This window comes from Crocuta crocuta, unplaced genomic scaffold, assembly GCF_008692635.1.
Source record: "Crocuta crocuta isolate KB4526 unplaced genomic scaffold, BGI_CrCroc_1.0 scaffold309, whole genome shotgun sequence".
NCBI lineage: Eukaryota > Metazoa > Chordata > Mammalia > Carnivora > Hyaenidae > Crocuta > Crocuta crocuta.
Window position 1 is genome coordinate 2,226,568 of NW_027531581.1, and position 25,660 is coordinate 2,252,227.

Genomic DNA, 25,660 nt, shown 5'->3' on the forward strand with positions numbered 1-25,660 from the left:
ACTAGTTTGATCCTTGGACTTAGATGCCATTAATAGAAATGCAGTTTTCAGAAAGCTGTATTGGAATAGATAATGTGCTATGAGAGGGTTTGTTTACAAGGACACATTGGAATTACTAGATAAGGGAAAAAAGTATTTAACTTAAAGCTCATTGTTAGGCTAAAGGTTAGTCTTTAAAGTACCAAAATCAAAACCTGGCACATGGTACATACTCAGAAAATGGTAGGCAAATGGATGTAACATAAATGACATAAAGGTGGGTACCTGAGTTTGTTTATTCCAAAAGTATTTTTAATGCTCATCTACTTAAGAATATATGGTAAATATAGTCCACACTTCTTTTAATTTTCTTAAAAATCTAAAACAAAATATTTTCTTTCATAAATATTTTAGTTTTCACAGTACAAACGTTTCACCTCTTTGGATAAATTTATTTCTAATATTTTTTAAAAATTGTATTTATGTACTTTGAGAAAGGAAGAGAGGAAGAGGGAGAGCATCTGAGGGGCAGAGAGAGAGGAAGAGAGAGAATCCTAAGCAGGCTCCCAATGCCAGCACAGAGCCCAACACAGGGCTCAGTCTCATGAATCATGAGATCATGACTTGGGCCAAACTCAAGATTCAGATGCATAACCAACTGACCCACCCAGGCACCTCTCTAAGTTTTGGGTTTGTTTGGGGGTTTTTTGATGCTCTTGAAAATGGGATTTTTTTCATACTTTTTTTTGTATAGATCATTGCTACTGTATAAAAATCCAAGTGATTCTTGCATGTTGACTTTGTATTCTATAACTTTACCAAAATAGATTATCAGTGCTAACATCTTTTGTTAAATTTTTAGACTTTTCTACCTATAAGATCACGTAGTCTGCAAAGGGAGATAATTTTAATTCTTCATTTCTGCTTTGGATGCCTTTCATTTCTTTGTCTTGGCTAATTGCTCTGGCTAGGACTTTCAGTACTATTTTGAACAAAAGTGGTAAAAGTAGGCATCCTGGCCTTGTGTCTGATCTTGGGAAAAGTTTTTAGTTTTCACCATTGAGTATGATACTAGCTGTCATTTTTTCACATATGGCCTTTATTGTGCTGAGGTAAATCTCTTCTTTGTCAAATGCTTCTCAGATTGGACTGGGAGACACACATCAACTTTGTATTCAACATCAGTGTTTGCCAGATAATTTGATTGCAATGAAAGTGACAGCTGGTTCTTTACTTACAAGAAAGGTAACAGCTGTGATGCCACTGGAATCAATAATTTCCATAGAAGATGGCTAGGATACCAATCTACAATTTGATGACTTTGGTGAAAATAGTACATTTGTTTTCCTCAGTCTTTCAAATGGATAGTTCATGAAACCTGGTCTCGAACTGATGCTGTTGCATAGATAGCCATAACCCCATATGTAAGGTGGTGGAAAGCTCAGGCATTCACGGTTAAAAATATTCATTTCTCTAATTAATGAACTATTTCTTCCATTCAAAGAAACTATTTAACCCACTATTAAACTATGTTTTCCTCAGGGTTGTCTGGCTGTTCATGTTACTTATAATGATGAAACTGTGCTATAAACGTTCACAGTGGAGTGCAATGAAGTTGTGAGTGAATACACAATAATAACCATTCATCAGTGATGCCTATACAGACTTTTTGTGGTAATCAAAACACCAGTGGGCTGTCTTTCACCATGACCTCCTGTGGTTAACATCGTTATAGAATGTCTCTTTTTATACAGCCATTGAGGAAACAAATTAAGCTGCAGTTTTCTTTCTTTTTTCAATTATTAGAGCAATCTAGATTAATACAAACTACTACTTTTAAAAACCAAAACAGCAAGCAAATATGGTGAAATTGAATATTAAAAGCTCTAGTACTAAATCTTCTCACTGTACCAATCACCACAAATTTCCTAGGCATCTCTGAATCAAAAGGATAACCAGAATTTGACTGGTTCTGCTTTAAGATTTTGCCACGAAATTTCTCATTTTAACTTAGGCATTCTGTGGTTCACTTACAACTGGAAAATAGAAGTGAATATGTTTCCTAGAAATATCAAGCTAGGTTTCACTTTACTTAATATGAAAGTATCAAGAACTATAAACTTCAAAGAAGTACTCTGAATTTTAAAATAATACATTTTAACCAGTCCAAGGTCAAAAGCTAAGAGCAGTAGTTGCAACATAAGGTCCCCAGTCCAACCATATAACGTATTCCAGCAAACTGTTACAAATGCATTTTCACCCCCCTTCAGACCTCATGACTAAGAAACATGCACGGTGATGTCCAGTAATCTGTGTTGTCACAGGTTAGTCTTCCCATTAGCAATCACTGTGACCTTGAGCTAAATAAGGTAATGGTGGCAAAAATAGGCCCACATGTGAAATTGCATGGTTTGCATTCTGCTGTATTATATATCACAATCCTTGGGTGAATTGTTCTCTGCTACTTCACTTATAGAACAATATAGTTGTTTTAAGATTCTAATGTGATAATATATAAAGAGCTTAGAATAGTGTCTGCAGCACATAGTAAGTGCTTAAAAAATAGTTTTTTAGTCAATATGCAATGGCAGCAATCATCTTTCAAATCTTTGAATCAGCTATCATTGCCATATAATACAAACAGCTCAAAAACTAACAGGTCACATGTGGGTTCTGCAGAGATACCCGTCTTGAGATGGGATCACTCATGCATCTGTAGTCAGCTGTGGGGCATCAGGTGGTAGCCTTTATGCTTGTCTTGTCTCTCACACATACCTGCCATCTCAACTGGGATAGTTCATCTCTCCTCCTTATGGTCTCTTTCCCCAGCAAGCTAGGCCCTGTTTGTTCACATGAGAGCTGTCAGAATTCTAAGAGAGAGAAAGCATGGATGGCCTCTTGAAGTCTGGGCTCGGCTCAGGCATAGCCTTATTTCTACCACAGTTTATTGCCCAAGGCAAGTTACAAGGAAGTCTAGATTCAAGGGGTGGAAATAGACTTCACTTTTGATAGGATTTAGGAAAGCATGTTTCTAAGGCGCAAACATACGTGGAAGGAAGAGACTTTTGTCAATATTTGTAATCTATCACAGGCTCATTTCTCACACATATGGCATGACCATTATTTTCACTTGGTACCGTTGTTCAACATGAAACACACTCTTGGGCTCAGGCTTACAGAAAACTCTGGATCATTTGCTGCAGAAGAAGAAAACTGGACAAGATTTTCTGTGACTATAAATGCACTAATAATAAACCCAGGAATGTCACACATCACTTCCACTCACAATTCCTCAGAGCTGCTTAGAGGACTAGCTACATATGTTGTGGAGAGCAATGAAAAGTTAAAGTGTGGCGTTTACTATTAAAAAAAAGATGAGACTTTAGAGATGGTGAGAATAGAAAATTAAATGAAGAATGGGGACATTCCAGCCAGGACTCTGTGTGCCTGCATAGATCATATGCCCACAGATCATCCCTGATTAGTTCATCAGCTTCTGTCTAATGGTAGATAGGTGACAAAGTAAAAACCACTCATAAGCTCTACAGGCAAAGAATTAAAAATATTAGAATAACAACACCAAAGATTCTCAAAATTTTTTCTTTTAGGTGTTATTTTGGGGGGAAGTCACTTAAAGTTAGGTTTATTTTGATACCCTGCCACCACTTACTCAGCATATCCAGTACAGTGGTATTCAGTCACTCTGAGAAGCCTAGTGCCAATATCCTTACCTGAGTTGCACAATATTCCTCTATAAAAGATATTCGTGAGCCTGACTTGATTGATTTTTCACTTTACCTACTTATATTTTACTAAGTTAATCCATGAAAAAAAAAAGTCCTAATAACTTTATTCATACCAAGCTGTTAATAACGATGCAAAGTATTCAGCATTCAGTGTATAATTACATACTTATGTTAGTGAGAGATGCAGTCTTAATCCACTGGAATAAATATCTAATAATGGACATTTGAACATAAATAATTGGCTTGCAGGGTAATTTTTTAAACATGAGAATTCCTAATGTCCTCTTAAATCACTCTGGATAGAAGCAATGCCAGCCAATGTAGAAAGATAGACACCCAATATTCCATCTGTCTCCCCAAACACCAACCCTCTTTCCATTTTTGTGGTGCCATATATATTAATTAGGATGAATGACTGTGCTGTAGATATTTAGGACCAACTGAAAGAAAAAAGAAAAAAAAGTGTCAGTACCTGATTTACAGTCTGTTTTCCTGCTATGATAATGGAAAGCCATATGTACATATGATGACACTCTGAGATGTGAATTGTTCTATCAGCTTTGGTCCCTGCAAGAGTGCATAAAACAAAACTCCCTACTAACCTGCATTGTTCTTGTAGTATGTGAGAAAAGCACCTTTCATTGTACTAAGACACACATTTGGGGATTACTTAAGGCAGCGTAGCCTAACCTATTCAGATTAACCCCTGACATATACGGTTGGTTTGTTCACAGATTCTTCTTCCTTCTATCAAAAGTATTATTGTAGCAGACTCAATGTAAGTAATGTACACTTACATTTAAGTGTAACAATACTGGGCATATGTCAGAGGCCGCGCCGGCTCCGACAGGTCCAGGGGTCCCTGAAGGATGGACGGTGTCGGTGAAAGAGAGTGAGAGAGCCCCAAGACCCTTTCTGATCACCAGGCAGGCATCTCCGTCCTGTCGGTTTTGGTATCTTTATTTGTAGGTCAAAAGTTAGCATGGCATCAGAAAATGGAATTTTTACAATGGATAGCTCTTTTTGATAAGATGTTTTTGGAAAATGTACAGAAACAGGTTTTACAGAAGTCTTCTTGCAGAACTGCCCCAGTTATAGTGAGGTTGAGTAACTAAGAAAATAACAAGGTGTTCACATTTTAATAACACTAAGATTAAATCATAAGTTTGTAGATACTCTTATCCATCCTCATCACAGCTGCCGGGGTAAGGGAAGGTGTTTGTGCAATGTAGGCCTTAGGGAAGGGGCTGTTATACACCATCAGTTAGCAAAGGTGTATGTACTAACTTATCTTCTGCCCTTATCTGTTCCTTTTCTCTAAGTTAGGCTCTTTGTCTCCGTGCAAGACTTGATTTTCCAGTGATATGCTTTATTGCACCAGAGAGCCAGCCATACCTTTAAAGAGTTTAGCTTATTTCCCAATACGTAGAATAGCCTCTACGAGTGCATTTACCTTTGTGTCTACTTTTATGATTTCTTGAATAGCTAGGGCACGAAAGACATTTTTGGTTAGTTGATTTACATGTAGAGCTGTATGAATATCCTGGACTAACGCAATGGTAGAAACAGAATTGTACATGTAAAGGTCAATCTTTTATGAGTAAGGGTCATTAGCCTGTTCATAGCTCAAGGGAAAGTATGGAGGGAAACAGGACCTTCTAGAGACATGATGTCTGTTCCCATAATCAGAGAAGAAGTTCTCACAATAAGTTCCTTCACAAGGTGCAATCATCATACCAGGGCCAGAATAAGGGGACAAGTCACTCCTGATATTGATCAACAAGGTACCCTAGGGGTCAGTGCTCAAGCAGAAATGATTGAGTGGGGGTGGATATCGATCATCATCTGATTGGCAAGAGACCGTGCAAACTTGCTTTAACCTCACCAGGAGTTTTCTCGACTAGTGGGCTCAGAATGGCTCCCAACAGGCATAGTATAAAGTAAAATTCTAAGCTTGTACAGATTAAAAAGAGCATAATTAATGCTAAGTAGATACTTAAACTGATATTTTCTCAAATCTACACCATTATTTAAACTTCATCCTCTTATAATTGGCAGCATACTTTTTTCTTATAAGCGTAAAATGGTCTCAATCATAAGATGTTTCTTGATTTAAAACAAAAAAAATTCACATTTAGCATTTTCCAAATATGATAACATCAGGTATGCATGACTTTTTGAACTTCCTGCTTAAAAGAAGGAAAAGTTCTCTTTAATACCACTGACAAATTTTTGTTTTTGTGGGGAAAATTTATGGGAAGAAAATTTATGGAGAACATTAAAAATGGCTGCAAAGTCTTCACCATTCCTTTAATTGAGAGCCTCTCCTAGAATCTGAGTTTATCCTGTGAATTTTGTAATCAGTACAATGTGGTAGAAATGACACTGTGTAACTTTTCAAGATGGGCCTTTGGAGAAGCTTCCATCTTTAATGTTTGGAAGCCTCTTTCTTAGAATTCAGACATATAGTGAGAACTCCAAGCCATGTGGAGAGCTCACCTGGAGGAGAACTAAAGCACACTGGTTGACAACCCAAACTGAAATCTGAAAGCAAAGTCAGCATCAATTGCCAGCCATGTAAGTAGGCCTCATCGGAAATTCCAATTCACTAGACCTTGCAGATGACAGTGGCCCAAGGTAATACTACATAGAACAGAAGCCCCACTCAAGTGAGCACAGGCAACCTACAGAATGCTGAGAGATAAGAAATGGTAGTATTTGTTGTCATAGCTTTAAGCCATCAAAATTTGGATATTTAAAGTAAATTGTATTTACCTTAAATCAGTTAAATTTATTTAATAATTGATAGATTTTAAAAATACATTAACTTAATTTATTTAATTACATGGATTTAGTTAATAAATGAATTAAATAAAATTGAAAGTTCAGGTTTTCAGATGTGCTAGTCATATTACAGTAGACAATTGTAGAACCTTCTATATACCAACAGCAAAATACACATCCTTTCCAGGTGTAATAGAATATTTACCAAGATAGACTATATTCTTAGTCAAAAAGCAAATCTCAACAAACCTAAAAGAATTCAAGTTACACAGATTGCATTTTCTTTTGTTTGTTTGTTTGTTTATTTATTTAGAGAGTGTATGTGTGAATGGGGTAGACGCAGAGGGGGAGAGAGAGAATCCCAAGCAAGCTCCACACTCAGCATGGGTCTCAATTCCATGAACCATGAAATCATGACCTGAGCCAACATCAGGCATCATGGACTTAACCAACTGAGTCACCCAGATCCCCCACAAATTATATTTTCTGACCATAATAGAATCAAACTAGAATTTAGTAACAAATATATTTGGAAGTCACCAAGTAATTTGGAAATTCAGATGTACAAACAGTATAAATAACTCATGGATAAAAGAATAAATCAGAGGAAAATATTAAATATTCTGACTTGAATAAAAATAAAGCACATGATATCAAAATTTGTGAGATGCAAATAAACAGTGCTTACAGAAAAAACTATAACTTAAAAAATAAGAAAGGTCTTGAATCAATGATCTGTAATACTTTCTTAAGAAACCTGAAAAATGGGACTAAATTTAAAAAATATTATAAATAGCTTTATGTCTATAAATTCTACTACTTAGAGAAAGGACAAGTATCTTGAAAGATATAAACTACTACCGTTCACTTAAGGGAAGTAGACAACCTCAGGAGACATGTCTTTTAAGGATCTCAAATTCATATAAAAACCATCCCACAAAGAAAACTCCAAATGCAGAATGTTTCACTGGCAAATTCTATCAACCATTTAAGGAAGAAGTATTACCAGTTCCACAAAAACTCATGGAAAAAAGAAAAGGAGGGTGAAATTGCCATCTTGTTTTAAAAGCCCAGCATTATCCTGACACCAAAATTATATATATATAAAACTACAGAGTAGTATCCTTAATGAAAATAGACTCAAAGATTCTCAACACAATATTAGAAAATAAAAGCCAGCAATATATAAAATGGATAATTTCTCATGTTTCTAAAGATATTATTACATTAGAATGATAAATGTTTCTCCATTCCCTTACTTTCAATCTGAAAGTATCTTTAGGTCTAAAATGTTCTCTTGTAGATAGCATATAGATGGATCTTGTCTTCTTATCCATTCTGTTGCTCTATGTCTTTTGATTGGAGCATTTAGTCCATTGACATTTAGAGTGAGCCCTGAAAGATAAGAATTTATTGCCATTGTGTTGCCTGTAGAGTTGAAGTTTCTGGTGTTGTTCTCTGGTCCTTTCTAGCTTTTGTTTCTTTAGGTCTTTTTTTGTTTTGTTTTGTCTTTTCTCCCTTCAGAGAGTCTCCCTTAAAATTTCTTGCCAGGCTGGAATGGGTCACAAACTCTTTTACTTTTTGTCTGTCTGGGAAACTCTTTATATTTCCTTATATTTTGAATGACAGCCTTACTGGATAAAGAATTCTTGGCTGCAGGGAGATCTTGGTGTCTCAGTTGGTTAAACATCCCACTTCAGCTCAGGTCATGATCTTGCGGTCTGTGGGTATGAGCCCTGTGTCACGCTCTGTGCTAACAGCTCAAAGTCTGGAGCCTGCTTCAGATTCTTTGACTCCCTCTCTCTCTGCCCCTCCCCTGCTCACACTCTGTCTCTCTCGCTCAAAATTAAATAAATATTAAAAAATACATTTAAGAATTCTTGGCTGCATATTTTTCCTTCATCAGCACATTGAATATATCCTGCCACTCCTTTCTGGCATGCCAAGTTTCTGTGGATAGATCTGCTGAGGACTTTATATGTCTTCCCTTGTAGGTTGTCCCTTTTAACTTTCATAATTCTTTCCTCATCTTTGTATTTTGTGGATTCGATTATGATATGCCTTGTTGGTGGTCAGTGTTTGTTGAATCTAATGGGAGTTCTCGTGCTTCCTGGATTTTGAAGTCTGTGTCTATCCCTAGGTTGTGATAATTTTCCACTATAATTTGTTCACATAAACCTTCTACCCCTTTTTCTCTCTCTTCATCTTCTAAGCCTCCTATGATTCAGATGTTATTCCCTTTTAATGAGTCACTGTGTTCGGTAACTCTTATATTGTGCTCTTTCGCCTTAGTTTCCCTCTTTCTTTTTGCTTCACTATTCTCCATAAGTTTGTCCTCTATATCGCTGGTTCATTGCTCTACTTCATCCATCCTTGCCGTTGTGGCATCCATTCAGGATTTCATGTCATTTATAGCATTTTTAATTTCATACTGACTAGGTTTTATTTCTTTTATCTCCACAGAAAGGGATTCTATGGTTTTTTCAATCTCAGCTAGTATTCTTATTATTGTGATCTAAATTCTGGTTCAGATGTCTTGCTTATATCTGTGTTGATTACGTCTCTGGCTAAGTTTCTTTTGGGGGGGATTTCTTCATTTTGTCATTTTGGAGGAAGAAAAAGAAAAAGAAAATTAAAATTAAAATTAAAAAATTCAAAACAACAGAAATATTCAAATGAAGGAAGCTAGATACTACGTGTGTTTTGATCTGGTTGTTGAAAGAGTTCTTGAGTTACAGATTGTTGGAATAAAAACTTTAAAAATGTTAATATTGGACATTCAAAATAATGACATAACACTATATATAATTTCAACAGATATTAGACACTCTACCTTGTTAACATCACAATATTACTCTTAAATTATTCCTTCGCTTTGTTTTTCGATTACCTATATCTTTCATAATCATTATGTTTTTTTCTCTTACTTTGCTTACTTGAGAAAAGAGATTTTTTAGAAATAATAACAGATAAGTACCTTAGTATTATTACAATAACAGAATAATGACCCACTCTTTTAAAAGCCTCTTTGTGGACATTAATTTACATATAGAAAAAGAGAAGTTATCCATGTGAAACAAATATTTTTTAAAATATTCCCCAATTTATTGTCTCTTATCTGTAAGCTAGTTTATCCTTCTCTATTTCTTATCTGCCAGTAAGTAGGTAGATCTTTTTCTCAAAGAAAGAGACAGAGTGGATATCGTTTCAGAGAAGAGAAGAACAATAACATTGGGAAATTCTGTTATTCAAAAGAATGTAGGAGGAGCATCCATTAAGACCCAGTGACATTAGGAAGGAGAATAATGTATTCAAATTTGGCAAGTTCAGACATTCCTGTCCTTATATTTTTCCCTTTAGAAATGCCCATTTGGGGAAAGTAGATCTTGAGAACGTCAGAAGGGAGTGGCCAGTGACATGATTACTAAGAAGTTAAGAGAAGTCTGTAAACACTTGGGATAAGACTGACATGTGTCCATATTCAGATAACATGTGAGAAATCACATGGCACTGAGAGTTGGGAATAGTTAGAAAGATAAGCCCGAGGTAGTCCTCAGCCCCTTAATAGCTTCAGAGTGAAGAGGATTCAGAAAGTTCCTCTTGCCTTGAAGAAAGCATTCAGTGAACCAGCAGAGACCTGGGTTCAGATAAGACAGGCACATGTTATGGGGTGCCTGGGTGGCTCAATCGGTTAAGCATCCGACTTCAGCTCAGGTCATGATCTCACGGTTCATGGGTTTGAGCCCCGCATCGGGCTCTGTGCTGACAGCTAGCTAAGAGCCTGGTGACTGCTTTAGATTCTGTATCTTCCTCTCTCTTTCCTCTCCTCTCCTCTCTCTCTGACCTTCCCCTGATCATGCTCTCTCTCTCTCTCTCTCTCAGAAATAAATAAAACATTACAAAAAAATAATTTAAAAAAAAGAAGCACATGTTAAGAATCACATACCTTAAGTTAAATGTCTTCACAAAGGGCTCAGTTATACCTCAGTGGTTATTAGTATAGGAAACAGAAGGGACCAGCCACTGTTCAGCAGAGATCAGAAACGATGCAGAGAAAATCATTAGGATCTAGTGCCCATTTTCTGACACTACTAAACATTATGCTGGATATAAAAAAAGTATCTTAGGAAGAGCAGGTGTAGAGAGGAGAAATCTGAGCAAATTGATTCATCCAAAACAGATGAGTGTACTTAAGGAAAAACAGTTTCAATTTCTGGATTCAAATGAATACTAGATTCTTCTAAAGATAGTGTGTGGGATCATGGTTCCTATTCTACTCAACAGGTTTATGACAAATAAATTAGCAAAAACCAAATAAACCAAAAACTATGTTTTCTTTGAATATCTGCATATTCATTAGCAAAATTACAACTTATACATAACTTTACGTATTTGGAAGAAATAATGAAAATCCAATGCCTAGGCTCTGAAGTCTGCACTATTCTTACTTACCAAAACAAGTAATCCCCAATACAGTTGTCACCTATTGGCATAGATGACAAGTAGTAATTTTCAGAGAGCAAATTTGAATATATCACTCACTTCTGTAATGTTCAAAAATACATTCAAATGTTTGGTTTTATTGTAAGGTTAAGAGTGTCACTTTCCCTTAAAACTGGCTGTTTGACTTCCAGATTCCAAATGATAATATTTATTAAGAAGACTGGAAACAGTTTGAAGGGCTCTTTGTTTTTGTTTTGTTTTTGTTTTTTTTATACTTAACATCTAACAGTGTAACCAACGTATCCTAATCCAGTTTAGAACTTGCTTTATGTTGACAATATCTAATTTTTGTCCCCATCTCATTTTATATCACAGTGATGATGTGAAAGAAAGGCAAATAATGTATTTTTTAAAAATATTTATTTTTGAGAGAGAGAGAGACCAAGTGCAAGTAGGGGAAGGACATAGAGAGAGGGAGACACAGAATCTGAAGTGGACTCCAGGCTCTGAGCTGTCAGCACAGAGCCCCATGTGGGGCTTGAATTCACGAACCATGAAATCAGGACCTGAGTCGAAGTGAGACACTTAACCAACTGAGCCACCCACTTGCCCCTTTAGAAATTTTTTTTTAATGTTTATTCATTTTTGAGAGAGAGAGACAGAGGCAGAGAGAGAGAGTTAATGGGAGCGGGACAGAGAGAGAGGGAGAGACAGAACTTAAAGTAGAGAATACTAACAGAGTTGGGCAACAAGGACTTACCATTATGGTAATTTGCTTTATAGCTGGAGTGTTGTTTTCTCTCTGCATTAATTCTAAAAGTTTATGTCAGGATGTTCATTCAAAAGTAGAATCAATGCCTTCTGAACCATTTCAGGAACTATAAGTCTTCTTATTTTGTGACTAAAGGAAAGCTTTACAAATACTCTAAAGCTATATTTGTTTATATTATTTGTTTTTCTGGCAACAGTATGAGAAACTTCATTCTGGAAGTCACATATTTTGACGAAATATTTTTTCAAGCTCTTAATATGACAATGTCAGAAACTAGAAGCTCCCTAAACCCTTAGGTTACATATGACTTGGTAAATATGTTAACTCAGAGTCTGGGATTGAAAACAGAAATGTGATTCACATAACAAGAAAAGTGTTGTTAGATTTTTTTTAAATTATATAGAACTCTCTGTACTGATAATGTTACTTTAAATGGAGGGTAGAAGGGGCAACTGGGTGGCTCAGTTGGTTAAGTGTCTGATCTCTTGGTTAAGAGATCATGACCTGAGCCGAAGTCAGACGCTTAACCGATTGAGCCACCCAGGCGCCCCACAAGTAAGATGTCTTTTTATGGGAAATTGAAAAGATGATAAAGTCATGAAAGACATTATATCCATCAATTTCATATATACTTTTTTTCTTTCCACTGTTAGGATTCCTAAGTTTCTTTGTTTAAGGAAAAGAAAATACAAGATATAATTGTTTACTCTGTACGTATTTTCTCCCTCCCATCCTTCCTCTCCCCCCTTTCCATTTCAAGCAGGTTGTCAAATTTTTAGCAAGGTAAAAGACAATAATAAAAACAAACAAAAAACCTACTTGAAGTTAAGTCTTCTGACAGTGTCAACTGTAAAAATAAAAGAGGCATTTGTTTTATTAGCCAAATGAGTTTATTGGGGCATAGCAGAGGGACTACAGTTCAGGACAAGCAAATTATGGAAAAACCACAGGCAAGTTTGAAACAACAAAGGAAGGTCAGCCTTTATTATGGATTAGAAGGAAATTGAGAAGGATTGTTTTGAACAAAACTTCATTGCAGAAGAACATGATTTCAAGGTTATGGGTATTTCTCTTTGGCAGCAAGCGGTGGTTAGTGCATTGTTGCTGGAGCAAGGAGGGATCTTTCTTTTTCTTAAAAGCAAAAGAAAAAAGACTTCCTTCTTCCTGCTTCTTATGTTATCAGAGATTGGGCTCCATTTTAAGGATTCCATTTTAAATGAGGCTTCCTTTACTCATTTGCACTGAAGCTTTATAACATTTAAAATTTATTGTAGTGGTTATCTTGAGACATTGAGGCTGAGTGTGCTGGGGGAGGATGGAGATAAAAAAACAAATTGCACAGAGACTGAAAGTGCTAAGTGCGAGAGGGAAGCTGAAATGGATGTAAATCAAGTGGAAGGGGAAACAAGAGAATGCCATCTCCCAGCCAACGGGAAAAGCACCATGCCCAGACTATGAAACATTTCTTCTCTCCATTTGCTAGTAGAGATGAAAGCCAAGAAAATAGATTGGATGAGAGAGTGCAGAAAAAGGATCTAGAATTAGAATAGAGGGCTAGGACACAAATTTGCATAACCAGTTCCAATTCTGAATTCCTGGGACCTGTGTTATTCTCCATAGAAGGAATGCTTAAGGAAATCTCACTACAGATGACACAAAAGGCAGGAGAATTTCACGTACAGTTAGGTGGGAGCAAAATGTCTGCTAGTGAGTTTTACTGGGAGGCCAGCATAAGAAAATGTCAGTATAAATTCACGCTGATTTCTCTAGAATTATGTGCTCCTCATTATCAACCATAGTTATTAAGAATTGCTATTATTTGCTTGTTTTGATATAATAACAGGACAGTGGTTGATTATGATCAAAGTGGTCAGATAAATCAGTCATTTCTCTATGGTATTAGACCTATAAAGTCCAACCGCTTTTAAGCCCTGAGCTAGTAGATTAATACTAAAATGCACAACTGCTATATTCAGTGGTAGAGAGAAACTGTCTTTGGAAACTTTTCAAAATATGTCTTGTTGGCTTTTTTATATGCTTATATTTCTTATCAGCGTGGGTTAAAAGAGATCTGAAGTTGGCTACATTGCTACCAAATAGTTTTATTCTCCCTAATTTTAACTTGTAAACTTGTGATAACTTGAGAAGAAAATCTGTATAGTAAAACACAATATATTATTAGGAACAATAATTTTCTCAAACTTGTGAGATTTTACCATAAATTAAAAGCAGTTATTGAGACAGGCAGAAGCTGAGGTTTTCACAATAATATTTTAATTTTGTTTGCACAGTTTTTTTCATGGCAATACTTAAATGATTTATGTGAAGATTATATCTTGTACCAATAAATGGAACGGAATATGCAGATGAATTACTATTTCTATACAAAAGCTTATAATTTATTTGATATATACAGGCTTAGAGATATTTACATTTAAAAATTACCCATTTAAAACATGCAGATTTTGAGGATAGGGAAGTTATGCTTATATTAATCAATTATAATTACCTTATAGAAGGTTTTTGTGATTTTACAGAGTATGCAGAATCTGCATTTCATAAGTCAACTATTGATTTATGGAAGCATCAAAGAGAAACTTGCAAAAAACTCTGATAGAAAAATAAAAGAAATGCCAAGCTACTCCCAAAGTGCCCTCATAAAAAATACATTTTCTTTATTGTACTTCCTGCTTTATTAAAAAGGATGTGGAATTTTCTGCCTTGAATAAATCATAAAAACTACATCCCTTGTCACACAAATCAAGTGAATATGTACCCTGTCCACCTAGTTCCTCATTCAAACACCAGCAGTCAGTTCTTCTCTTCTATGGCATATTTATTACAGGATGGCTACAATCTTTGTGGCTAATCTATACTCTTTAATTTCACCCTGTCCAGGACAGATATTGTTAGAGATTGGTTGACCAATGAAAGCTGTATGGTGGAGAGAAGAGATGATCATGCACCTTGAGCCAAGTTGCCTTAAAGAGATCAATATTTGGACAAACCTGGGTCTTCATACTCTGTGGTTGATGCTGGTATTGCTGAAAGTGAGTGCTATAGGATTTCCCAGCTTCTAGTAGAAAGGGTCCCTGTTGTTTAGGCAAAAGTACATAATGCATCTCCCTCAAACCATTGTGAGAGAGAGAGCGCCAGAATGTAAAACGCTTTCAGTTTTGTTTCCAATCTAGTCAGGAACATACTTTGGTATTTTTAGAATCCAAGTTCCTTTAGAGCAGGGCACCATTGACATTGTGAGCTGGATAATTCTCTGCTGTGGGGTGCTGTCCTATGCACTGTATGATGTTTATTTTCCAACATTCCTGGCCTCACCCAATAAAACCCAGTAGTACCTCTTCTCCCAGCTGGGACAACCAAAAGGCCTCCAAATATTACCAAACGTCCCCTGCGGGATTGGGGTAGGGGACAAAATTGTCCTGGCCTAAGAACCATTACTTTAAGGTAAGGAATATTGTATGTATATCTTTACATGGACTCAGATCATCTTCCCAATAGTATCACATAAAAAACCAGTGAAGCTTATGTGTATTGAGAATTTATCATGTGCCAGAAAATGAATTAAGTACCTCCATGTTTATTAATGCATCTAGTCTTCCCAACATGTAAGTCAGGGATTATAGATGAGGAAATGGAGATGTAGGAAAGTTCATTGAATTCCTGGGATTCAAACTAAAATGTTTATGATACCAAGCAACATGAAATAAAAAAAATATATAAGGAATTTTATACCTGTTGTAGGTACAGTCATATCTCACAAAAGTCTAGCATCAGACTGGCCTTGAATCTACCAACACAGAGTTAGACATCTGCATGTTAGTATTGGTCCTCTAGAACTGAGCCTAGTTAAGAGTTTTACATTTGGGAGAAACCATAAGCAGCATAACATTTACTTTATTCTAAAGAACATTTGAGTTAAGACTAAAATCCCAGGAATTAACTAGATTATTAGAAAACAAAATTTGATTTACATGTTCTTCTAAATCATAAAAAAAAAACACCTCCATGTGGCACAACAATTGGAATCAGCAGATTCTAGAACTTTTACTTCTTTTTACAGTGATATGTGTGTAGCCAAGCACTACTGAAAGGAAAATTGCTTTGCTATGGGAGTTTGAAGAGAGACTGGTAATGTGCTCTTACCTACTGGGACTCTCTGTTTTGGGTTCTATCTTTACCTGAGTTACTTTGCCATTGCACTCGCCATATTTTCCTGATATGGTACATAGACCTCAACTTTAGAAATGACATGAATAGAATATTTATCTTGCTCTTCTTTTTAGTGTTTCATAAAATTGCCTGTCATTTTTTACTTAAAAGAAAAAGAAATTTTAAATATCCACAGATGATCTTATTTTAATAAAGATAATTTACAGAAAAAAACTACACTTAATTAAGAAACACTAAGAAAGATTTCAATAAAATAAAATTAGAAATATACCTGGAGTTATTGTTACTGTTAAATGTGTTTGAGAAATTTCATAATAGCGATGCCAGCTAAGAGTTAATAGGTTGTCAATACCCTGTAAAAATTTCCAGCATTGTAAGAAGAAAAGATACACAATTCAATATGGCAGAATAATTCACAGAGAAACAGATCAAATGACCAAATACACATGGAAACATGCTCAAATGACCATGTTCAGGGAATCCAAACTAAATTAACATAAGTGTTTTTCATTAATTGGCAAAAATGCTAAAGTGTGAAAATGTGGGGGAAAGTATGTTTTTATTCATTGTTGGTAGAAATGTAAAATTTACAGTCTTTTTGGAACATAATTTGACAATTAAAATAAAAACATATACATTTGGCTGCAATTAAAAGAGAATCTAATGTGCCAGTGATGGAACAAAATAGAAGATTGTGTCTCACAGAAATAAGCCTGGAAATACATAATGTGGTTAGAATACTCCGTGGTCATCAGGTCCTTGTCCACAGCTGCCGTCCTTAGTCCCCAGCTTATGTCTCATGACTCAGGATGAATATTTGAGTTGCAGCCACCACATCTGCACTTCAATTAGTATGCAAAAAATTTAAAAAGGCATCAAAAGCTCATTTTCTAGAAATGATGCTTACTAAATCAGATAGCCACTTTTAACTATAAGAAATAAATATGCTAATCTGAAATGTAAGGGGTATATCACTAAGAGGAAGGTGAAATGGTCATTAAGAGGTGACTAGTCAGTACCCTTTCATAAAGCTAAAGAAAAAATAGCATACAAGGATATATGTTCAAAAATATCTGTTGTAGCATTGTTTATAAGACAAGTAGGGACTCAATAAATGTCATTTGTGGCAGACTGTTAAAGAACTTGGGGTATATTTACATCATGTAATACTACGTAATCATTGAAATGTAATAATTCAAGGTGCACAGATGGCTTAGAAGTATTTCTCCAGAGTATTGCTAAGTACAAAAACAATTGAGAATCAGACAACTGACCTATAGCCATAATTATATCTTGTGGTGATCAACAAATGCATTAGTGACTGGGAAGGTGGCTTTGAAGCCTACAGAGTACCAAGAAATTAAAGGGATCGTGATGTAAAACCCAACAGTATAAAATTACAGATGCTTGACTGACACATTTATTAGATATTCTAACTTCTTTAGTATGTCTCCTATACTGCACAGACAAGGAATTGAAATATTATATTTTCCATACTCCTATATTTTTGGAATTCTGAATGTGATTTAGGTTCACCAATCAGATGAACTCCTATAAAACTGGAATTTAGACATGAGGAAAGTGGGAAGAGAAGCAGAGCATGAGGTGCCATTTTCCTGGTGTGGATTAGGGTATAGTCAGCCATGTCCTAAAGGAGGCAGTTAAGCATCCGACCCCTATTGAACAGGCATCATCCTCTGTATCACAGGAGCAGTAGCTTCCTTGATGTCTGGGTCAGTGGTGTGATTTAAGAAACAGTTTCTGGATTGTTAGCCTGAAGTCTATTTTATCAACTGCCCTAATCATTCTTCACATCATTCAGTACTCTGTAATAAATCCATTTCAGCTTAAATCAGCAAGATTTTGCTCCTGAAAAGTAAACCCCACCTAACATTGTACTTTTGCTTTTTGAATCTCAAAAGATTGGAAAACATGTCTGTACTCCTTTTATGGTCGTTAAAAATATGAAATATGCCAGAACTCATACATCTTTAAGTTTTATAATTTTGCTACAATGACTGAATCAGATCATGGCATGATAGATAAAAAATTATGTGACAAGAATATAATCTCTATAAAATGACCCTTTGTTATCTGCTGATTTTCTAGTCTCCTTCTTTCTTACCTTTAGTAATAAAAAGAGGATTGTTAGGTTTTATTCCTTCTTCCATTCCACATTATTAGTCAAGTACATATTCATTAAAGTCTTGTGGATTCTAGCACAATCCTTGTATCTAGGGAGAAAGTACACAGATCTAAAATGCTCCCTGACTTATGTTCCATTTCTTCAACCACCTATGTGGCCCACTGCAGCTCTATCACAGGAATAATAAAGCATATTATTCACCTGTATAAGTCTGTAATAATAAATTATTGAAAAATGACTTTCCACCAAAATAGGGATATATTCAGCCAACTGAAGGCCAGACTTTCTGGAACTAGCAGTTCAGTGAAAGTTGGAAAAATATGTTTTGATAGCACCTCCTTTCAGCAACTGAAGAATTATTCATGTATAAACCCAGGAGTTTTGTTTATAACTGAGGAAGAGTATCACACTGAAAAAAGCAGCATAGCCCACAGCACCTGTGCTCTTTGAATTATCACATGCCTATAATTTTCTGCCATGTGTCCAATTATTTACCCCATGAGAGGAAGGGATAAGGGAAGAGGCAGGATTGGGAAGACAGAAAGGAGTGAACCTGTATGCCATTGACCACTGGACAAGTCTGTGCTCTCTTACAAGCACCAGATTCAAAATCTTTGCCAGTGAAGGTCATTCACTTTAACTAGAATAAAACACAATAGCAATATAATTTTCTTAATCTCTTGTATGACTTCCCTTCCATGAATTACATTTCCATCCCTCATTTCTTTTGTCTCATTTCATGCCTTCTATTAAAGTGGCTTTAATATGCTTACTCCTCAATCTCTTATTGGCCTTGCTTCAAATCACTTACTGTAGGTAATTAGCTTTAGTGTGTCTGAGCTTGTGTTATCTCTGTCTGTTCTGTTCACAGCAGTCTTTTATGAGCTCCCTTCTTCATTTAGAATGTAAAAGAGTCAGAATAGAATCAATGTCTGCTGAGAACTTTGTGGTTTAGTTTGTTCATAATTTCAAGCAACTAATTGCTCTGCTTCGTTTTCTTGATTAAAAAACACAAATCCAGTGGCAGGAACATTGTTTAATTAAAAAATACCGGGTGAAGTTAATCTAACATTAAAGAGAGGAAGGGGCAGCCGTGTAACTGGATCAGATACAAAACCAAACATGAAGCAACCACAAGAATGAATAGGTAGTATAAAATATTCTTAAACTTCAGGATAGATTTAACCCAGGTCACTGATTTTGCCTCCATCAATACCAAACAAAATAATAATAATAATAATAATAAATAAACCAGCATTTTTTTCACCAATCCCTCAAGTAAAGAGATACAACATTTTGCCATAAAATTTAAAAAGTTGTGGTATAAAATAAATGAAATGAACATTTTGATATGTTGTGTACCGATTCAATGGGCCTCTAGGAAAAAAAAAGCATGCATCAGAAAATGTTAGAAAATCCTGAGAATATTCACTGTCATTCACAAATGTTGAACATGGTACATTGAGAGGTGGAGACTGCATCCAAAATAATAATAATAATTAATAATAATAATAATAAAGGAAATCATCACAATAGGACTTCAGTTGAAGCAGGAAGAAGTTTCAGGAGACAGTATCCATCCATGATGTCTCTTCAAACTGAAAGAAAATTGGAGGGCGTATAATCATCATAGCTCTGTCTAGATCACTATTCTAAGCAATAAACAGGGAGCAGAAACTACAAGCCTCTGTAGGGAGCAGAGCACTGGGGATAAGGGGCTTTCCCTACTGAGAGCCCAAGGGCACTTATCCTTCACCCACCACTCTTCAGATCCTTACTCATCCCTCTGCTGAATAAGGGAGAGGTTTCAGCTTCAAGGGAGGGGCCGTCTGATAAAATAGACTCAACAATCAGAGCTTTGGGCTTCTAAGCTAAGTTACAGAATTCCTACTCCATGGGACTAAAATGTATTTTAAATTTGGTGGAGAGAACACTGGTAGATTCTCTTTAACCCAAACTCAAAAGAGAGATTTCAACCCCAGTTCTCCTTCAAAGGGTGCACACTCCCTGTTGAATTCTCCATGGCCCTTTGCCCAAACCTGACATATCAGAAAAGTGAACATAAAATAATGCCTCTAAACCCCAACTCACAGAAGGGAATGAACAAATCACATCTAAAAAGTCATTCACCCCATATGAAATCCTACCATGGCCTCCCACGACACTTAGAATTAAATCAAATTTCTTAATTTTTGGAACGGATTAAATTGTGTTTCTCCAAAACTTATATGTTGGAGCCCTAATCCACAATGCTATAGAATGTGATAATATTTGGATATAAAGTCTTTAAAGAAATCAGTAACGTTAAACGACATCATCAGAGAAGGGCCCTCATATACTAGGACAAGTGTCCTTATGAGAAGTACCTGGGGTGTGTACACAGGGAAAAGGCCATATAACATACAAGGACACCATGAGATGGTGGCGATCTACAAGCTGAGGAAAGAGGCCTCAGGAAAAACCAAACCTGCTAACACCTTGATCTTGGATTTCTAGCCTCCAGCATCTTCTAGCCTCCTAATTTCTGTTGTTTAAGCCACCCAATTTGGCTGTGATATTTTGTTATGAGAGCAGTAGCAGATGCATATATTGGTGCATTAAAATTTATACAAGCTGAACCTAATTTCCCAGCCCCTTTTATTCATGCTGGCCACTTCTGTTTCTGTCTTTTTATTCCTCCTAAAAGATTCCAGTCACTCCCTTCACCCAGCACTGAGCCCTTGCTTTTCTTCTCAAGAATGGGCTGAGGCATCTTGGTGCCTCAGTCAGTTAAGCATCAGACTCTCGATTTTGGCTCAAATCATGATCTCACGATTCATGAGCTTGAGCCCCGCATCAGGCTCTGCACTGACAACATGGACATTGGGATTCTCTCTCCCATTCTCTCTGCCCCTCCCCTGCTTGCACTCTCTCTCAAAATAAATACATAAACATTTAAAAAAAGGATTACCATATAGACAGTCATTCTGGTTCCTGCTGAAATGACAACATAATAAAAAAGCCCTTCTCTGGTTACTCAAAATACCCCACATCATCTGCACCTAGAACACTGTCAGGGACACAGCGAGCACTTGATAAATATTCACTGAAGGAATGGAAGAAAGAACAAGGAGTCAAAATTACAAAAAGGAATAAATCCCCCCAAATGACTGAAATCTCCAAGCATGAGAAAAACATAGAGAAATGATATAACATCAGTCACCATTATGTTAGTGTAAGGAAGGAAAAGAGCAAATGAGGGAGGTAATAATCAAAAAGAGAGGTGAAAACTTGGCTTAGGAGAAAACAATGAAAACATCAGAAAAAAATATCCCCAGTGTCCCTCACATTAGTAAAGCATTTAATATAAACCTAAACTTAAAATATGAGCAAAAAGAAAAGATGTTAAACCAACAGAATGAGATGAAAAGAGAAATACAGATCTGAAAAAACAAATGAGCATCCGCCAAAACATTGACAGATAACACATAAGTTGGAAACAACAAATGCTAGAAATGATAAAGCCCCCACCCCCAAAATCAAACTGCCTGTGGGGAATAAAGGGTTGAGATCGCCACTGTGTGCTGAGGGAAACCGGCCCATGAGTGGGTAGGTGAGAGTGAGTGTAAGAGATAGTATAATGTAAGGCCTACTGTTTTTACAGTCTCCTCTGTATTCTTGTTCCATTATGTAAAAAATATTATCTATAGAAATCTTGTGCCTTTATCAGTACCTTTCCCTAGCTTCCCAAAGGAAGGCATGCAATCCGTTTGCTCAGTGAAAGTCTAGCATCCTTACCTCCAATTGTTATGTAGGGATGATGTGTTCAGTGCCGCTGCTCTCATTGTTCTTTCTGAGCTTCAGTGGGTTTAGAGCAGTAACTACTGCTACCTGAGTAACTGCTTGCCATACCCCCTTTGGTAACAAGTTTGGGGTACTGGTCTAAGCCTTAGCCACCTTCCTAGTTACACTGAGATAAAAAGGAAAGCCTTGTCCATTTCTCAATTACTTCAGAGTATAGAGGTATCTTTACTAGCAGTGTACTTATCTATTCATTTGTGGTTATATGAATTAAACTTTCCCTTATGACTCATGTTTTTGTCATTCTCCTCCTGTAATTAATGTTCGATGACAATGTATATTGATCTGAGTTTCATATACCAATTGTTTATCCAGCCCTCAGAGGAAGAATACCCGTCAAGGTGTCTCTGATTCTACAGAATGGATCCAGATTAGTTATGGAATTTCATTCCCTTTAGCTGACACAAAAATCTAATTTGCTAAAGTCATTTCGAAACCAAGACATTCACAGAGACCTGTATTATAAGTCTTAGTTTCTAAGATATTAAAATCCTCCTTATGTCTTTTGTTATACTTGCATTAGTTCATTATAATATTGAACTAGTTAGTTTTATTCCAAGACCAAAACTGTGTATATATGATACAAGTTGATAAAATGAATTATGACTCATCACTATTATCATTATGATATTTTTTCTGCTAATTTTTTAATTTTCTTAGGAAATCATTCCAGTTGCTGAATTTCTTTAGGGTATAGGCAATATGAAAGAATGAATTGCTTCTCTGATTCCAAAAGGTAGATCAACACCTAGGCTACTGAAAGTTACAGGGTATAAGTACATACTTAACATATGTACTTTAAAAGTATATGTATGTATATACATACATACACTCATAAATATGTATATCATCTACATATATATGCATATAGTGTATATATACACAAATATAATTTCCATAATCTCCCCACATATCTATGTTGGTTATAAAGATATTTGAAGTAGTTGAATAGATTTCATCTAACATGTATTTACTCATATAGAAATATTTGTTGCCTTTATATAGGAAAAGGAATATATAATTCTGTTATATCATGTTTATTCTCTTATAGTATTTATTTCCCTCAGGTTCTTTTAATGGTAATAGGAACACATTATCTACCAAGAAGGTTTGGTAATTTGAAGAGCATTTATTACAGAGCTCTTAAATTAAATTAAGAAAAGATCTTTCAGTTGTAATGAAGGTATAATAAAATTCTAATGAGTTCTCTTTTACTACTTAACTGTATTGAAAGAAATGGCATCCGAGTAAAACTGATATGCACTTTAATCTACATTTAAAGGCAAAGTCATAATTGAGATTGAATCAATGATTTAGATAATAAATGTTGCATGCCATGGTGTATCAGATAAGATAAACATTTATTAAGTGCCTATTATATGGACTGTGCTAAGTAAGAACAAGAAATAGTTACTGCCTTCAAAGAGTTTTAAATGTAATTGAGGAAAACAACAACATAAAAAGTTAAATAACATTTTACAACTATAACAAAAGTGATGTTATAAAGAAGTACATGAGTAACTGCCAAATGGATTATTCAACAATAATTGCATGTCGAGTATGCAAGAAAGAGAGTCCATGTTGAAGGGTATGGCCTGGGGCTGCTTTATGGGAAGGGTAGGGTAGGTTTAGGGCATGGAGGAAAGAGTAGGCACTGTGTAGCTACACTAGAGGGTTCAAGAAGGCCATTCATTAATACATGCAGTTTGTCTTTCCCCAAGCTAACATCATAAAGACAAGTTATTTTTATATTGCTTTTGGAACTGAACTTCTAAAACCCACAGAGCAGGTAGAAAAACAATGAATTCCATCTCCGCCATAAAAGGATAATAGTACTTGCAAGTAATTGCAATTAGCATTCTAGGTTATTGCCGAGTGTTCCAGATCTCCTGCAAGGTGGCAAATGAAATAAAAACAAACTATCTATAATTTCTAGTCAACAGTTCAAAGGCATCATTCTATTTTAGTATTCATTCTTTTATTTGCTCATTTAATGGCTATCTATTGAAGGAATGAACAAAACAAAACAAATCTTTTCCTTGTGGATTTAGCTTCTGAGGAGGGAGAAATGTATTGGAAAAACAAAGTTTATAATGTCAGTGATAAGAAAAATAAGAGTAAGCAATGGAGGATGAAGAAGAGGGAGGCTATATAGACACTGGAGACAGGGTGTCTGTGAGAAGGTGGCATTGAACAACACTCAATCTCCACTCCCCTTAAGTTTAGGTAATAAAATCTTTGCTTAAAATGATCTGCAGACCTTACAATTTGCACAAGAGAGTTCATAATTAAACTTGTAATAATTTGGTGAAGGGGTGCGCGTGAATGTACTTGAGTAGAGCGCTGTTCCAGCAAGTTTAAATGTTAAGAGATTTATGCTCCCAACATAACATCAAGCAGTAAACTTGTCAGCAGAATATGTCATCTGCCCTGCCACTCGTGGTAAAAATGTAGTTCCCTGTATACATATACCAGAAAAGATAAAATAAGAACAAAAGGAGGGAGAAAGGACAAATCGTTGACTAGACAAAGAAAAATAGAGCAGAAAGAGAAAAGGATGAGAAATGTAGAATAAGAAGTGAGAGAAGATACTCTCTTTTATGAACTCCAACTTTATACATGTCGCTATTCCAATACTTGTCACACTGTATGTCAATCATTCGTATATGCTTCACCGCGGGCCATTACTCACAAGTAGGGCAAGGGTGATCAGCGCAAGGCTTCTGGGCTGGTGCTGTGTCTCTGCTGTAGCATGTTTTCCTAACTGTCATCACAAAATGCATGAAAGAGGAGGGAGGCCCTGCCAAGAAAAGGCGGCCTTAGAGCAGCCTCGAAATAGCCCACATTCCAAATCTAGAGCTGGCACAACATCCACTAGACTTTCTTAAGCTGGCCTGCCAGGTCTAAGGAGGCAGCTACCGGAAATGCCCCCCTTGAGTCCTGTGAAACCCTCTCTGCTGACCCATGAATGCTAAGAGGCAATGGGGAAGTGACCAGCTCTTACAAAGCTAGGGTACTGCTTCAAGAGAACACAGGAGAATAAAAGTCTTTTTCTTGTAAAGATGGCATTAAATTTTGATACTGGCAGCTGTCTGGGGCCATGTTTAAACCATTTTTGTTTCAAAACAACAACAACCAAAAGCATAGTTTCAAAATGAATGTTAAAAAAAAAATTCCAGTCTGTAACCAACCTTCAGTCATTCACAGTGGCAAACTGTGAATCATGATATAGATAATTTTAAAAATATAACCTGTAAGAAATCACTGCTTGTTTGTTTCTTAAAGTAGGCTCCATTCACAGTGTAGAGCCCAACGTGGGGTTTGAACTCATGACCCTGAGATCAAGACCTGAGTTGAGATCAAGAATAGACATTCAACTGACTGAGTTACCCAGGTGCCTCCGAAAAATCACTTTTTTTTTTAAAGTTTATGTATTTAGTTTTTAAATTTTTTTATTTTTTAATAGTTTATTGTCAAGTTGGTTTCCATATAACACCCAGTGCTCATCCCAACACGTGCCCTCCCCCATGCCCATCACTCCACTTCCCCTCCCCCATGCCCCATCTGCCCTCAGTTTGTTCTCAGCACTCAAGAGTCTCTCATGGTTTGCCTCCCTCTCTCTCCCCCACTATTTTTCCCCTTCTTCTCACCCATGGTCCTCCATTAAGTTCCTCCTAATCCCCCTATACGTGCAAACATATAGTATCTGTCCTTCTCTGCCTGGCTTATTTCACTCAGCATAACACCCTCAAGTTCCATCCA